The sequence below is a fragment of the Amblyomma mixtum genome, chromosome 8 (genome assembly GCF_055824585.1).
Source record: "Amblyomma mixtum isolate Tamu chromosome 8, ASM5582458v1, whole genome shotgun sequence".
Classification (NCBI taxonomy): domain Eukaryota; kingdom Metazoa; phylum Arthropoda; class Arachnida; order Ixodida; family Ixodidae; genus Amblyomma; species Amblyomma mixtum.
Window position 1 is genome coordinate 104,152,104 of NC_143019.1, and position 15,185 is coordinate 104,167,288.

Genomic DNA, 15,185 nt, shown 5'->3' on the forward strand with positions numbered 1-15,185 from the left:
TGGTCCAATCACATTGATTACGTATGTAATAAAGCACTAAAAACCTAGGTTATCTCCGACGCACGCTACCCAATTCACCAAAAGACACAAAGCTACTGCTGTATAAAACTGTATCCGCCCTGTTCTTGATTACGCAGCTGTAGAGCGGAACCCGAACAAGCAGTTTGAAATTAACTTGTTTAGTCCAGAAAAAAGCTGTGCGTTTTATATGTCATCGTTGTGATCGCGATTTCCCACCCCTTTCAACACTTCTTTCATTGAATTTAACCACGCTCTCCGCCCGTCGCCACACTAAATCACTAAAATTCTTCCATTGTGTCGTCAATTACTCGATAAGGCTCTCAGATAACCTCTACATTAACTTTGCACCATTATCATCTACAAGCTCATTATCATCATGAGCTAAATCTAATACCGTATTTTGCACATACTAATATCTTCAAATTCAGTTTTTCTCCCCGTTCAGTAAAACCCTGGAATTCTCTACCTGGGTCCATTCGTTCATGTTCAGCTCAAAGTTTTACAACTGCCTTCGAAGACGCATAAAAGCAGAATATCCCTACTGTGTCGTTAGCAGTTCCTTTCTTGTTTGAAACTTTTTTTGTGTGATTAGACTTATTGTAGTGCTCACTTTGTACATTTTATTGCATTTTGTTACCCGTGTTGCGTATTTCGCATTTTGTGTTTTTCTCACTCCTGCCATAGCGCATATAATTGCGCTGCAGTATGTATAAATAAATAAATAAATAAATAAATAAATAAATAAATAAATAAATAAATAAATAAATAAATAAATAAATAAATAAATAAACAGGAACGCGTAACATGTATGCGGCTTTTTTCCTGTTCTTTCCACGCCATGCAAGAAATAATATCTCCGGACTTAGAAGTGTATAGACGCGTAAGTTTTGAGTGCGTGCTGTCTTCTTTGTAAAGATGCGAAAGGCATTATTATACATTGATTGCCATGTGGTATTCTCCTGTGACTGATAAATAAATTATAATCGAAGTTCTCTCTCGTGCTGTTTCGGTTTAGGTTTGAACACCCCGATGATGACTATGACGTCAATGTGTGCTTATAGGTCACGCGAGGCATGGAAAAACTGCAATGTATTCTCTGCGTCGTCGTTTTAAATAATTGCAGTGCTAAAGCCAGCCTGCCTAAACAGTCGGAGTGACATCGAGTGCAGAAACAGCGATTATATATCACTTTTTTTTGTTATGACGTGGCCTATAAGCACACGTTGACGTAATCGTCATCATTCGGCTTTGTAAACTAAACCCGATACAGGATGGCAAAAAAATCGATTATAAAATTATTTAGCGATCTTAGGCGATTCGCATGTGGTTATTCATGCAGAGTAGTGTCTTCCGCATAATTGTAGAGAAGAAAGCATGCCACCAAAATTTGGTGTCTAGCTTCTTTTAGGGCAGAGCATACAGCGTTCCATGGCACCAGACCTCATCAGGAATGGCACTTTCTTAAATAAACACGACACTTCCCTTTTCGTATACAGAAGAGGAAGAATAAATTGGGCCGTTAATTTCGAAATCACACCGATACTTCTTTCTGTGTAGAGGTAATAAAGAGACAGTTGGTAAACCCTCTCGCTTCCTGGTGAAGACCTCCAATACAAGACACACATAGCTGAAGCCCAGATCCTTCTTGTCATTGTCCGAAAGCATCATAATTTCAGCTGGCACGCATAGATGATATCTGCATTCACAACGAACAAAACGACTGTGCGAAGCTTGCGGTTATTTACGCTGATACCTGCACTAAATATGGCGTTCGCGCTGTTTACCTCTTAGAAAACTAAGTAGCACAGCAAAAAAGCAATAAATATAACATCATCATCAAATACATGTACCAGAAAGAGAAGTAGTAGCTTCGTTAATTTAATATATTTGACTCAAAAGACACGTCTACAAAATTCATAATTATGGGCCTTCTGTGTTCGATGCCTCATGATTCGTTAAGTATGTCGGTCAAATGCCGGTATCGCGTCTGTAGATCTGTCAACGTCCGATTATGTAGTGCTCCTTTGATCTATCGAATAATGAGACTTCAGGTCCAGCTACGTACTCTCGCTGAGATCAAAGGGACTCAATGACCCAGAACAAATGAGGCATCGGTCGAGAATCGGACGGCAAGGCGTCGGGACAAAAACAACAGACGTAAGGCTGGCGATGCTTATTTCCTGCCTTGTTGGATCCTCGTCTCTCTATACTATGCTTATTCTGTACTGCTCAACAGCCCTTTACGGGGCTTCGGGTTTTTACAGTTGGGACCTCCACTCAAAACGTGTGCTCTGGTGCTTTTCTGTTGCATCAGCTCCTATTACGTGTGCTTTTACACCAGTAAGCAGCAGCGGGAAAGAAGAGTACCCAAAACTACGCTTTTATAAAACGAATCTAGTAGCCGCAGAGCAGAAGAATTGGAACTATACGGCAGCTTTAGTTCGGCATTTTCTACAATTCCATTCCATAGACTGTTCTTGCAGATACTTTGATGTCCTTTTTTTGTTACTCCTTGCCAGATTGCAGTCACCACTAGTGAGAGTAACTCGCTTGAGAAGATGTAAAAGCTTATAAACACTTAAGACCCCATTTTCGCAAAAATACAGGGCTCAGTACAACCAGATCTACTTGGCTAACATTACTGAAGAACCGTCTCTGTGAATCACGCAGACATTTGCAAGGTGCTTTCTTCTGAATAATTCTTTGGTAGATGGTAAATTTGAAATAATTACAAAAGGTATAGTAAAAACATGAAGAAAGGTATCTGAATACTGGTGTGTAGGATTGGTTCCTTCGTTTTTGTCTGCATAGGTAAGTAATCAGAAGTTGAGGCACGGTACTAATAGCTTATAATTAGACGAGGTAACCCAGGGTGTTTAATAGTCGCTGTAACAGAGCACTCAAGATTTATACGGACATACCGAAGCCTTCTAACTTGCACCGAATGTTTAGCCAACGGCAAAGTACTTCGCTCTGCCTGACAACCGATACTGGCCGCAGCGGTGCAATTTCGATGGAGGCGAAATTCTAGAGGCCCGTGTACTGTGCGATGTCAGTGCACGTTAAGAACTCCACGTGGTCGAAATTTCCGGAGCCCTTCACTACGGTGGTCCTTATGGCCTGAGTGGCTTTGGGATGTTTAACCCCTATAAACCAAACCAAACGTTCAAGCGTGAGTTTAGAAGCTGGACGTCACCGCCACTAAGCTATCGCGGTGGTTGCCATAAGGAATCAGGGCGCAGCTTACAAAACCTGTAGTCTTCTGCGGCATTTGCGTCACCTTCATGTGCAACGAAAACAGTATGCCATTGCTTTTCCTCACGCTTACACGAGCGTCTTCTTGTATCGCAGAAAGTTTTTGGAGCCATTTCTCTTCTGTGCGCGGAGATACACCTCTGACATGATATTGGGGGAGGACAAAAAGTTTCTCATAAACACTTCACACACACACACACACACACACACACACGCACACGCACACGCACACGCACACGCACGCACACACACACACACACACACACACACACACACACACACACACACACACACGCGCGCACACACACACACACACACACACACACACACACACACACACACACACACACACATACACACCTATATAACGCTGCTACTGCGTAAATGTTCGCCGCAGGGAAGATATAAATTAAGTGCGGTTTTGTTTCAGTGGAACAGTCGGCGTGATTCTGTCAGCCTACCACGCTGGCTAGTTAACACACACCTCAAGTGTTTTCAGGAATGCGAAGACCTAGGGTGGAGCCCCTACATAGCTGCAATCCAATTATACTGCAATGGCTCCCAGAAAGTTTTAACGTATGCTGCATACACTATTACTGTTATATTATTAGTGTTCTGTCTTCCAGGTTGGTGATTCTTGGATCTAAAACAAACAGTGACGGACATTGTGTTATGATGTCGCTAGTAGTGCACTGCACGGGCTCGGGCCAGCCCAAAAGCCCGAGCCCGGCCCGGCCCGCGGGCCGGGCCGGGCCGGGACATGATTGGTTTCACCGGGCCTGGGCCGGGCCCGGGCCTGAAGTTGCGGGCCTGGGCCGGGCTCGGGCTTAAAGCTGCGGACCCGAGCCGGGCCTGGGTCCGTACAGAAACGGCTGGTGTCCGACTATTCATTCACTATTGCAGAGTGAAGTACACCACTGCGGCATTGGAGCAGCGACACGGATTACCTATGGGTTGTAGTACGCGCTGAGAAAAACTCTAAGCTTTATTCATTGACTTATTTATATCCTTATTTCCACGCCGTGGTGGCTTAGTGGTCAAGGCGCTTGATTACTGAATCGGAGAACCAGGGTTTGCTCCTAGCCTCGGCGGCCGCATTTCTATTCAGGAGGCCAGCATGACAGCCATATGCTTTGTAGTATCTTTGCTTGTTGAAGAAACCCAGGTGGTCTAAATGATCTGGAGCCCTCTGCTTCGGTGTCTCTCACAGCCTGACTTCCCTTGGGCCCTTGAGCCCCAAAAACATGGCTTTTATTTTATAGCTTCATTTTTCTCGTGTGAGAAAATTCACAAACTAAAGCGCGTTTGGTTTTCTTTTTCATCAGCACCGGAACGTCTCGTAAATGAAATAGCCACAAAAGCTCGCGAGAGTTTGTAAATCTCATCTCATAACCACCTCTATGCCTCCTCGCTTTTTCAGCCTGGTTGTCATGACAAGTGTTTTGCCTTGTAAGTTATCACGCGGTTCGCGCGTTATCTTCTGCTCCACCAGTAAGAGTACAATTAAACCGATCACCATTGGCCATTGATCGATCGTCATCCCCAAACATACCTATACACTATTAGAAACGCATTCGGGAAGAACATATTAGTTTAGGACGCTTATAGACTTCAACACACACGCCGTGAAATACTCAAACCTTTTAGCTTTTTGGTTCTGCTGACAGGCGACCAGTTCGGTATGAGTTCAACCTGTGAGATCGCGTTCACTACAAAATTGTCATCCCACTGCTTGCTAGGCAGCTTTAATTTTTGTACTTCGCGGGCGGCAGAATATAACTGATTAAAATCATGGAGGAATGCAAAGTAGTCTATTAAGCGCGTATGCAGCCCTTTTTATTTGGCTGTCGGAACTTCCGAGTTTATCCTTGCGCACCTACACGAGATCACTGTCCAGAAGACGGGCCTGGCGAGCACTACTCATAATCACTTCCTTCTGGGTTAAAAAGAACCAACTTTCTGCAAGCTAAACTGTGGTTTCAGAACCTTTGTCGGCCAGTTTCATATCGGTCTAGTAGCAGTTTGCTTGCTCAGAGTGAGCAGTATACCTCAAGCGTTACTGTGAAACGGGCCGGGCCGGGCCCGGGCTGGGCTCCACTCCGGGATTCACGGGCCGGGCCGGGCTCGCTAGAGCAATAATTTAGCGGGCCTGGGCCGGGCCCGGGCTTGAAGCCGCGGGCCTGGGCCGGGCTCGGGCTTCAGGTCTCGGGCCCGGGCCGGGCTTGGGCCTCAGATTGAGGCCCGCGCAGTGCTCTAGTCGCTAGTGCTTTTGTGTTTCACGTTCCCAGACTGTGCCCCTATACGGAGACATAAATGTGTAGCCACATAGAGTATGGACTGAGGCGAAGAAACAGACAGGTCATATGCTAAACTTCAACAGCCTTTTTCCTGAGAAATACCCATATATGGGTGAAGATCGAGCGCGCGCCGGAATTCCCCTAATGATAAAAATGTATGATTCTCTCCACTTTGATAATTCCGCTTCCTAGGAAGGAATATACGGTAAAGGCATGCTTCCACACACTTCTAATTGGGATGCAATGAAGAACAGGTTTCCAAAACATCACGCCCATTCTGGTTATCAGTCAACATGATGTCAGAGGTCTGCTCGAAGAGCGGAGCAGAGTTAGCCTGTTATCGTCTTCAATGCGCCGACGAGCACTCTGAACCTGAGAAGTGTCTTATGATCTGCGCTTTCACCCCTTAGCCCATCACAAACAGAACAACCAGATAGGGTGGTGTAGAATTCGGATATGACACTGATATTCAAACCTCATTGGATATTGAGTCTGGAATCTGGAGTTTCCCAATATGGAACCACATTATTATTAGGTTTTTTTTTTTGCGCGGCAACTTTTTCTTGAGGGGCCACCAATAACTCTGCACCGTTTGCTAAGCTTGTCGAATGCAGTAAGGAAAACATGGACATTGCCATCCTGAGTCAAGGGTTTAATACAAGGGTGCTAGTGCACTTAAGGCCGCGTAACATATCGGGTGTTTACTTAACCGTTTACAGATTTTTAAAATTTAGGCGCTGATATTATCCTGAATTCCGCTTTTACGAAATAAATATTCGGCTCTGCGGACACAAGATAAGAAAATAGCGGACAAAGATAATTAGTGAATTAGTCAAATTCGTTAATTATTTTTTAGCTCTTCACTTTACGCTGCATATTACAAAGCAGTTTTAGAGACGGTAATGATTCAAAGCAAATGCAATTTGCAAAAAGTCCCCAAGTGCAGCTGGTATTGAGACATTCGCGATTGAATTTTCAGCCTTTTCGGATCCGTGTTGCTGTGAAGGCGTAGGTTGCGCAAACACGGGACGAACCACAAAAAATAGTGACACTCTTCTTAGTGGTTCGCCCTGTGAGCAACCTCACAGCAGCATGCACCAATTAGGCCCAGCCGAAGTTTTATTGTAGTTTTTTTCGGGCTCGATTCGGGAAATGAACGCTCAGAGTGCCTCAGAAATCCCGTCCACGATACTACATGAGAGACTGACGAAATGATGACAACAACCGATGGCGCCATATAGCTGCGCCTGCGGAAGGCAGGCGCTCGAGGAGAGCGCATAGTCGCTGCTTCCGTGAGAAGCACGCGCTCTTTTTATTGCGAAAGCAATACTGCTCACAGTTTGAGCCCTTCACCGTAGCACGGCGGTGGACACGTTTGACCTTTAGCGTGACCTTAGACGTGACGTCATATTAGCTGCGAAAAACCAGGGCCCCAGCTCGGCTTGTCAGTGTAGAGCGGCGGTAGACACGGCGGGTGGTGAGCCTCTCGCTTCTCCCACTAGAGGCACTGCGGTAGGAGTGACGTCACACCATCTGTGGAAGAAAAGAGCCGCGGCTCGGCTCGTCAGCGTAGAGCAGCGGTAGACACGGCGGGCGGTGAGCCTCTCGCACGGTGGCCTCTCGCTTTTCCCACTAGAGGCGCAGCGGTAGGAGTGACGCCACACCACCTGTGGAAGAGAAGGGCCCCAACTCACGCCGTCGACGGAGAGCGGCGGTATACAAGGCGGGCGGTGAGCCTCTCGCTTCTCCCGCTAGGAGCGCTGCGGCCGGAGTAACGTCTTACCAGCTGTATAAACAGAGCTCCAGCTCGATCTGATCTTTGAACTCTCCTCTTGTGTTGTTGTGTTGTTGTCACTCAGTCCCTGTCCCTGTCCCTGTGGTGCCACACCAGTATGAATTCCTCCTTCTTGATTTCTTCTTTCTCTCCCTCCTTTACCCATGACCTCATTACAACGAGCACGAATAAGGGAACAACCTCCGGCGTAAACTATATCGCTGTTAAAATGAGTTCTCTGTAATTGTACATACATGCCTTGGTCGAATTATCTATCGAAAAGCTCAAACAGTTGATCAGCTGCGCTCGAATTTCGTATTAGGAAGTAACGTAATCGTCGGCAATTTTTTCTGCCACTCAGTGGTCACCATCTCCGCTTAGATGTTAAACAAAGATTCAGGGGGCACTTTGACTGTCTAAAATGTGTAGAGGCGAAAGCGTTTTCTGCCCCACTTTGACTGCCTCTGTGGCACTGCTGATGTCACCACTGGATGCCGTCACACATAATTGATGACGAATAAGGACAAATTACTAATTAGTGGCTAATTACGGATTAATAACTAAATACTAATTAACTGCTCATTACTGACGCTTACGCTTCGCCTTTAGGAGTGCAACGCCACCACCCGTTCGGCGCGATGCTTACCCTTTGAAGGCAACGCTTTTTGAGGGAGGAAATGGCGCAGTAATTCTCAATCTCGGTGGACACCCGCACTGTACAGGAAGGGAGGAACTGGGAGTGAAAGAAGAAAGAGGGGCCGTAATGAAAAAACTGAAAATTGTATTTGAGGAAAGGAAATTACGCAGTACCTGTCTCGCATATCTCGGTGGACACCAGTCGAAACGCGGACACATCAAAGTAATCTAGTAACGTTGGACACACCTGCCGACACGGCTGTCGACACGGCTGCCCACATATCTGCTGACACGGCTGCCGACACGGCTGCTAACGACAGTATGAGGCATTAAAGTCTTTCGCCTTAATACTGCGCGTTTTAGAGCTCAGCACTTTGGCAACCGTTCCAAGTTTCGCGGCGTCGCCATTGTCCCTTGTAACCCGCTCCGCAGCCGGGGCAGCGCCCTGCTCTAGCTATACGCGCTCCTGGCGCCTTCTCTTTTTCAGCCAGCGTCCGTCCCGGCGGACGCGGTTGTTGCGACGCGCGTCTTTACTCCCTCTTTTACTCTGTCCTCTTCTCTTTCAACTCTCTTCTATCAGCACGTGGCAGCGGTGGTGGCTCGGCTTGAGCCAGTTGGCAGGCGTGTGCTCTTTCCTTTTCATCCTTCTCTCAGTCGCAACCAACCAACCAACCCGCACGCCCAAGCCGAAAGGCATATCCGCCGCAGTTCGCCATTGTCTGTACCCCACCCCGCCTCGCCTTCGTCATCCGTGGCGGCTACCGCGCGATAACGCCCAGTCTTCTCCGCTTGCCGAAGCGCCGGCTCGGCATCAACGGATCACGGTGCGTGCATCCCAAGCCAAAACGCAGATCCATGTTCACTTGACTCGCTAGCAGCTTCAGCCGCATCAGTCAGCCTCGGCTATCTCTTCGACGCGCAACGTTCCTATGTGCCCACGCGCTTCCTCCGTTGTTGTGACTGAGAGAAGCATGAAAAGGAAATTGCACGGGCCTGCCTACTGGCTCGAGCCAAGCCACCACCGCTGCCACGTGCAGATAGAGGAGAGTTAAAAGATCAGAGGAACGAGAAAAAAGGAAAGAAAAGACGCGCGTCGCAGCAACAACTGCGTCCGCCGGAGCGGACGCTGCTGAAAAAAAATGGCTGAGGCTTAACTTGGTTAAGCCTGGAGAATGCGAAGCATCATCGTGTCGCGTAATTTGGAGGCGCACAACCACAGCGACGGCGCGAGGTGGGCCCCCGTTTCTCCACTGTCGTGACGTCATCGTGTCACGTGGTGTGACGTCATGTATCACGTGATTTGGAGGCGCACAACCACAGCGACGGCGCGAGGTGGGCCCCCGTTTCTCCACTGCCATGACGTCATCGTGTCACGTGGTGTGAAGTCATGTATCACGTGATTTGGAGGCGCATAACCACGGTGAAGGGTTGAAGTGGTAGCTAAAGTAGTATGCTTCGCATAAAAACAGATAAGCGGCCGAAGCCGCACTCGCCGAAGTGAGGACAGATACTCCCACTTAGCTATCCCGCGACCTTCCGATAATGTAACTGCTCTCTTCGGTCCTCCCCCAATTCCAGCCCTGTGCGGCGGCAATCAGAGCGCCGGATCGGTGGCGGCGGATCTCGATATGCGCGCCGCCCGAGCCGAAACGCATAGCCGCCGCCGTTTAGCTCTGCGAACCGGCCGCCTAATAAATGGTTTATCTGCCAGTTCTTTCTGAGTATTGAGCGAGGCAGCCGGTGGAAGCCCTTAGTGACAGCCTCGTGAAATACTTGCATAGACCTCGTCTTTGAGAACTAGGCATTGGAGCAACAAGTCGACAATATATCCATCTATTTCTCCGACCACAAAGCTTCCTTCGTCGAAATCAAGAACTGCTATTGGAGTATTTCTTTTTTTTTTTGGATATTTCTTGAAGTAGTACGTGTGAAAAAAGAGGCCCAGGCTTAGCTTGGTTAAGCCAAGAATGAGTTGCATATTGCGCGGTCATTTTGCGCGAGGTATTGCTTGGCGGCACTCGATTTTCTCAGCAGCTGTTCCTCCGTGACGTCACGCGCCAGCGCAGCGCCCCTAGCGGGAGGAGCGGGAGTCAGGTGGTGGCTGCAGCCGCGAGCGACCGCGCGAGTTGGGGCCCAGCTTTTCCTCCGGCTGTCGTGACGTCACGTCACGTGGTTTTGTGGCTGCCCGGCCGCGACCAAGGGCTGAACTGAGTAATTGCAATATGCAACGCATAAAAAATTGGCAGTGGTTTAGCTCTGGTTAAACCAAGAAAATTGCATAAGCAATGGTGTGCACGTTCTTCTGGCGATTCTTCGGCGTGTTGCCTTCGCCTAGTAGCATTACAGCGTTCCTGAGCATTGAGATTCATCGGTGACAGATGACTTTGAACCACTGTGCGAAGTAGAACGTTGTCGGCGAGCTGCATCCTTAGCACGACGCTTTGCAAAACGTTCTTCACGCTGTTCTGGCGTGTTTGGCGCACGTTCTCGCTACCTCGCTTCTTCCTGCCGTTGTCACTTCTCCTTAGAGGTGGTCAAATGTTTAGGGGAATAACCCAAGGTGGAGTAGATTCGTAATAAGGGAGTAATTGCTCATTTACATCCACCCGAGCTCAGCCATAGGGCTACGAAGGAAAGCTATACGGCTTTCTGAGAAACTTCGCAGTTAAAGAAAAATTCGTCCTGGTCCGGGATTCGAACCCGGGACCACCGCTTCACCGGAGCGGTCGCTCTACCAATTGAGCTAACCGGGACGGCAAGCTTATGGCAGGGCGAGACCGAATTGTCAAAACTCCTTAGAGGACTGCATAGCAAAGAATTCACGGTGGTTGCGGTTGCGACTCAGAGGTGGATGAAAAGGAAAGCGCCTGGGCCTGCCTACTGGTTCAAGCCGAGCCACCACCGCTGCCACGTGCAGATAGAACAGAGTTGAAAGATATGAGGAAAGATAAAAAGAGAGAGAAAAAATTGGAGGCTTATCAAGGTTAAGCCCCAGTGGATGCGAAGCATGTCCTTAGCGTTTGGCGGCATCTTGACCGCATACACGCCCGGCGCAAAGACGCTGGCGCGGTTGCGGGCACAGAGACTGACGCGACGGCGGGCGCGCGCCGCCTCATCCCTGGCGTGACGTCACATATCACGTGATGCAGCGATGGTGGCGCCGCCGCCGCGTCGCGCGCGACGGCGCGAACCGAAGCGTGGAGGCCTCCACCGGGCGACGTCCGACGGCGCGATATGAGGCCCCATCTGCAGCCGGTGTGACGTCATCACGTGACGTCACATCATGTGATCTCACTTCAAGGTCAATGGTGGCCACCGCCGGGAGGCGACCGACGGAGCGATATGAGGCCCCATCTGCAGCCGGTGTGACGTCAGCACGTGACGTCAAGTCACGTGACCTACTTGAAGGTCACTTGAAGGTCAATGGTGGCCACCGCCGGGCGTCGCGCGAAGGCCCGAAACCTACGTTAATATGCTTCGCATAAAAAGACGATCGTCGCAACAACCGCGTCCGCCGAAGCGGACGCTGGCTGAAAACACAGATAAGCGGCCGAAGCCGCGCTCGCTCCACCTCTTCCCCCCGCATTCACGCCATGGCAAGCGCGCATTCATAGACGCTTAACAGTTCGGGAGCATGGGCGCCGCCATGTTTTGTCACGTGACCATTCTACCACGCTGCTAAGGAGTCCCCAGAACGCAATCGCTCGTTCGGCTCTACGCCTTGCTCGTCGGTAAATTGGTTTTTAAGGCGAAAGCCTTTAATGTCTCATCGTTGTAAGCAGCAGTTGTCGACAGAAATGTCACGCTTTTCAATTGGTCGAAACGGTCGTGACGTCATAGTGCGCGAATTTCATACGGGGCCAATTGTACTCTGGCTAGTAACCATGCAAGCAATTGAAGGGATCGTAACGTGTTTCTCCAAGTAAGTGGGACTAAGCCTAGTTGATTGCTTAATTACCCAATTAGCCTACTTAACATTTCTAGCCAGGCCATATAAATAAATAAAACCGAGTAGGAAATTGGTCGAGCTCGGGAATGGAACCCCGGTCTTCGGCGTGCGAGACGAGCATGCTATCCACTCCGCCATGCCAGCTCGATGGTTTGGAATGAACAAAGGCGCGTCTAGTGAATACGGTGTTTTCGCTTACTCCCATCTTCCTCCCTTCCCTTCCGGCGAGGTTTAAGTGTCCACCGAGATATGAGAGACAGATACATTTCCTTTCCTCAAAAAACAATTTACCGACGAGCGAGGCGTAGAACCGAATGCGCGATGACGTTCTATGGACTCCCTGGCAGCGTTGCAAGACGCTGTCGCGTTCCACTCTTAGAAGCGACGCTTAACATCTTAGCCACACATCAGTGACCACACTTTAGGTCAAAAAAGTGCCCCCCTGAATTTTGACGGGTGTTCACCGACATATGTGCGACAGTTAATGCGTAATTTCCTTTCCTCAAATACAATTTTCATTTCCTTCATTACGGGCCCTCTTTGTCTTCTTTCACTCCCACTTCCTCCCTTCCCCTACGGTGCGGTTCAGGTGTCCACCGAGATGACAGAAAATTACTGCGCCATTTCCTTTCTTCAAAAAGCGTTGCGTTCAAAGGGCAAGGCATCGCGCCGAACGGGTGGTGGCGTTCCGTGGACTCCCTGGCAGCGCTACAACATGCTGTCGCGTTCCACTCCTATAGGTGAAGCTTAAGCGTCATTAATTAGCAGTGAATTAGTATTCAGACATTAATCAGTAATTAACCATTAATTAGTGATTTGTCATCACTTAGTAATTAGTACTCAATTATATGTGACGCCACCAGTGCCACAGAAGCAGCGAAAGTGGTTCGGAAAACGCTTTCGCCTCTACGCACTTTAGACAGTCAAAGTGCCCCCTGAATTTTTGAGGAAAGGAAATGTACCTGTCTCGCATATCTCGGTGGACACCTGTACCTCGCTGTAATGGGAAGGAAGGAAGATGGGAGTGAACGAAGACCGCATTCACTAGACGCGCCTTTGTTCATTCCAAACTGTCATCGCATGGAAATTTTGTTTTTGGATGTGTTGCAGAGGACGTTACAGATAGATTTTCTCCTAAATTCCTACAGTGTGCGCTACCTTGTTGTTTCCCAACCTGACTCGAACCCTTATGATATAATTCTTCTGATTGGACTTCAGAGACTTTGGAAAACGCGCATGCAAGACCGCAACGTTGAACCTGTTGTTTCACCCAGAATTCATTTTAGCCGAATGCTGCTGCAGGTAACTGACATTTACAAAGAATTGGACTTTGTACTGGATTGGTTTCCTCTCCTGATGCACTGTATATCCTTACCGGCCTTTTAGTTATAATATGCTTACTATTACGTTTCTGCCACGTAGTGCCTACATAGGTGCTCTGTAGATAGTTGTGTGTGTGCGTGTGCGTGTGTGTGTGTGTGTGCGTGCGCGCGCGCGCGCGCGTGTGTGTGTGTGTGTGTGTGTGTGTGCGTGTGTGTGTGTGTGCGTGTGTGTGTGTGTGTGCGCACTCTCATATGTATATATATGCTTTCTGTACAAAACCATGGAAATAAATACCATGAAAGGTAAAAAAGATGAGCTGGCATATCGGAGTGGTTAGCGTGCTCGTCTCTCGCTCCGGAGACACGGGTTCGATTCCCCAGCTCTACAAATTTCCTACTCGGTGTTATTTTTTGTTTGTGTAGTCTGACTAGAAATGAAGCTAATTGCTTAACCGATATCATTCGAATGTCATCAATGCACTGCGCGCCAATTCTCCTAACGCCGGCTTCGAAGCCCAAAAGTGCCTGACATCCTAGTCGCGTTATCTATCGGAGACAGAGGAAACTGCTCGGCGCCGCTGCCGCGCGGCGCGCCGCCGGCGCTGGCATCTGGCGGATCGCGGCTGATACCTCTAATGCCAAACTCAAGGCATTGGGGGTGCTAAACTCCTACCAGGAGCTGCGGGAGGCCCACCTCGTGAACCAATACACGCGGCTCATGCAGACGGCCCCTGGGCGCCGCCTGCTAAACCGCTTACACATCCAACACGACTGCACTCCAGAGGAGGCGGAGCGTATCCCAGTACTGTGGCGCCATATGCTCTGGGTCTCCCCGCTCCCCCGTAACATGGACACCGACATGCACGTAAACAGGCGACAAGCGCGGGCTCGGGCTCTTGAGAGACAACACGGCTCCCGACCTGGGGTATATTATGTAGACGTAGCAGGCCCATCGCCCACGGGATTTTACACGGCCGCTGTCGTTCACCAGGAAATGCACGTTGATGGACTCTCTTTTCGAGCCCCGAATTCAATGCGAGCCGAGGAAGTAGCGATAGCGCTTGCTGCCGCCCACGCCAATTCGAGAATCATCATTACGGACTCCCGAAAAGCATGTGATCATTACTTGGCAGGGGAGATCTCCCCCTTAGCTGCTTGTATTCTAAGACGGACTGCCACTGATCCAACACCCAAAAGAATCATTTGGGCTCCTGGCCACCAGGGCTTACGAGGTAATGAGGCCGCTGACGCGGCTGCCCGAGCGCTTACTCACCGGGCTCCTCATCCCAGCTCTTCTGGCTCGGAGACTAACCAGCCGCTGCTGCGATTCAAGGAAATTATAACGCATTATAGCGACATCCACCGCCTTTTCCCGGCCCCTGCAAAGGGGCTGAGTAAGACGGAGGAGCGAACTTTAAGGCGCCTGCAGACAGGTACTCTACTCTGTCCTGCAATCTTAAAGCATTACGATCCTAACACGGATGGGCGATGCCCACACTGTGGGGAGACCTGTGATATCTTCCACATGGTGTGGGCATGTACTCAAAATCCCCATCTCCCCCCTTCCCCTACCCCTTCCAGAGAGGCATGGGAGACTGCCCTTCTCAACTGCTCCTCGCTTGAGTCCCAAAGGGCTCTGGTGAAACGGGCTAGAGACGGGGCATTGTCATGCGGTGTCCCGGACTAGGGACGCCGACCATGTAGCGTGGCCACTCTGTGGCTCCCAAACTCTATTTCAGAAATTAAAAGTTTTCACCACCACCCGGCTGATGCAACGCTTTTCAAGGTCTACCGCGGCCACCGCCAGGGCCTACGCGACGTCTCGAAACCTGGCTCAGTAGCATTGCTTACGCAATAAAATAACAAGTTGTCTGTACATATCTTGTCTTGCTCGAATAATTTTCCTCAATCTATCAAAAAGCGGGAACAGC

General features: G+C 49.3%; 1 non-coding gene across 1 annotated transcript; it reads right to left on the reverse strand.

The window, feature by feature from the left end:
• Positions 1-10,662: 10,662 nt before the first annotated feature.
• TRNAT-GGU (transfer RNA threonine (anticodon GGU)) lies at positions 10,663-10,736 on the reverse strand. Its single transcript has one exon. It is a non-coding gene; the product is annotated as a tRNA-Thr (tRNA).
• Positions 10,737-15,185: the final 4,449 nt, after the last annotated feature.